We start from the raw sequence: 2,782 nt of genomic DNA, 5'->3' as shown, positions 1-2,782 counted from the left end.
TCAGGGTCGTGAGTTCAAGCCCCATGTTGGGAGTGGAGTTTACTTAAAAAAAAAAAAAAATATATATATATATATGATCGAGTGATTTCTTTTTTTAAAGATTTTATTTATTTATCTGACAGACAGCGAGAGAGGGAACACAAGCAGGGGGAGTGGGAGAGGGAGAAGCAGGCTTCCCGCGGAGCAGGGAGCCCGATGTGGGACTCGATCCCAGGACCCTGAGATCATGACCTGAGCCGAAGGCAGACGCTTAACGACTGAGCCACCCAGGCGCCCCTGATCAAATGGTTTTTGACAAGGGTTTCAAGACTAGTCAAGTCCAAGTAAACTAGAGTTTATTTTAAAAAAATTTATATATATATGATATATATATATAGTTTATATAATATATATAAACGAGTTTATTTTTAAAAATTTATATATATAATCAAGTGATTCTTGACAAGGGTTCCAAGACTAGTCTATATACGTGTGTGTATATACACACACACACACACACACACAAGAAAATAACAGTGTTGGCAAGGATGTAGAGAAATTAGAACCCATGTGCATCGCTGGTGGAAATGTGAAATGGCTCTCCTGCTGTGGAAAACAGTAGGGCAATTTCTCAAAACAGACGTACCATATGATCCAGCAATCTCACCTCTGGCTATATACCCCAAAGACATGAAAACAGGGACTTGAACAGATATTTGTTCCTCAATGGTCATAGCAACATTATTTATAATAGCTAAAAGGTGAAACCACCCAAATGTCCATCAACGAATGGCTAAACAAAATGTGATATAAACAAACAAAATTGGAATATTATTCAGCCTTAAAAAGAAATGAGGCAGAGGTAGCAGCTCCAGGGCAGAGTACCAACTGCGGCGGTCGGCGTCATGGCAGGGCAGGCGTTTAGAAAGTTTCTTCCCCTCTTTGACCGAGTTTTAGTTGAAAGGAGCACAGCTGAAACTAACCAAAGGAGGTATTATGCTTCCAGAAAAATCTCAAGGAAAAGTGTTGCAAGCAACACTAGTAGCTGTTGGATCGGGCTCTAAAGGAAAGGGTGGAGAGATTCAACCAGTTAGTGTGAAAGTTGGAGATAAAGTTCTTCTCCCAGAATATGGAGGCACCAAAGTAGTTCTAGATGACAAGGATTATTTCTTATTTAGAGATGGTGACATTCTCGGAAAGTATGTGGACTGAAATCATTATTAAAATGGCATGAAGTGAAGCTGCCCATTCTAGTGAAGTTGTGAAATCTTTCATCATGTAAATAATTTTCATGTCTCTCTTTTATAATAAACTAATGGTATCCAAACTAATGATAAAAAAAAAAAAAAGAAATGAAATTCTGACACACACTACAAGATGCATGAACCTTGAAGGCATTGTGCTAAGTAAAATAGCCAGACACAAAAGGATAAATATCGTATGGTTCCACTATACAGTATACCTAAAGTAGTCAAATCCGTAGAGAAATTAGAATGGTGGTTGACAGTGACTCGGGAGTAGAGAAGATTGGGAGTTTGTGTCTCAAGTTCAGGAGATGGACGGTAGTGTGGTTGCAACATTCGGAATGTACTTAATGCTACAGCGCTGCACACTTAAAAATGCTTAAAATGGTAAATGTTATGTATATTTTACCACGATTTTTTAAAAAAATATTTATTTCAGGGCGCCTGGGTGGCTCAGTCGGTTAGGTGACTGCCTTCAAGTCAGGTCATGATCCTGGAGTCCTGGGATCGAGTCTTGTGTCGGTCTCCCTGCTCGGCAGGGAGCCTGCTTCTCCCTCTGACCCTCCCCCGTCTCGTGCTCTCTCTCTCTTTCTCTCTCTCAAGTAAATAAATGAAATCTTAAATATATATATATTTATTTCAGAGAGAGAGAGAGAGAGAGCGTGTGTGCCCATGTGCGTGAGCAGAGAGGGGCAGAGGGAGAGGGAGAAAGAATCCTTGAGCAGGCTCCCCACTGAGCATGGAGCCTGAATCGGGCCCCATCCCAGGACCCTGAGATCATGACCTGAGCCAAATCAAGAACCTGTTGCTTAACTGATTGAGCCACCCAGGTGTGCCCTGTTTTACCACAATTTTTTTTTTAAAGATTTTATTTATTTGAGAGAGAGCACGAACAGGGGGCAGGGGGTGGGGAGGGGCAGAGGCAGAGGGAGAAGCAGACTCCCTGCTGAGCAGGGGGCCAGACTTCGGGGCTGGATCCCAGGACCCCGGGATCATTAGACACTCAACTGACTGAGCCACCCAGGCGCCCCTTACCACAAATTTTTAAAAAGGAGCCTCAAAAGTGGATTAAAAAAATAAGACTTGCATAACATTTTCTTTTCTGAGCAACCTGAGAAGATTAATTTAAAAGTAGTGGTTTTTTTGCAGGGGTGGGGGTGGGCGCCAGGGTGGCTTAGTGGGTTAAGCCACTGACTCTTGATTTTGGCTTAGGTCATGATCTCAGGGTCACAGGATCAAGCCCCGCCTTGGGCTCCAATCTCAGCACAGCAGATGCTTGAGATTCTCCTCTCTCTCTCCTCTGCCCCTCCCCCTTACCCCTTCTCCCTGCTCCTGCTTGCACTCTCTCTCTAAAATAAATAAATAAAAATCTTTAAAAAGTAGTTTTTGGGGTGCCTGGCTGGCTCAGTCAGTGAAGCATGCAACTCTTGTCCTTGGGGTTGTGAGTTCAAGCCCCATTTTGAATGTAGAGCCCACTTATAAAAATTAATTTAAATAAATAAATAAAGTTTTGTTTAAGAAAATGCAGAACCTAAAGTCCACCAGTGGAATTAAGAAAA

The 2,782-nt window shown here is 42.2% G+C and overlaps 1 pseudogene; it reads left to right on the top strand.

Annotated features, from left to right (window-relative positions):
• The first annotated feature begins 835 nt into the window (after positions 1-835).
• Positions 836-1,310, top strand: LOC118007405 (annotated as a pseudogene).
• The last annotated feature ends 1,472 nt before the right edge of the window (positions 1,311-2,782 follow it).

The sequence above is a fragment of the Mirounga leonina genome, unplaced genomic scaffold (genome assembly GCF_011800145.1).
Source record: "Mirounga leonina isolate KUSES-001 unplaced genomic scaffold, KU_Mleo_1.0 Mir_125, whole genome shotgun sequence".
Classification (NCBI taxonomy): Eukaryota; Metazoa; Chordata; class Mammalia; order Carnivora; family Phocidae; genus Mirounga; species Mirounga leonina.
Note: the sequence above shows the minus strand (reverse complement) of the source record. Positions and strands in the feature narration are given on the sequence as shown.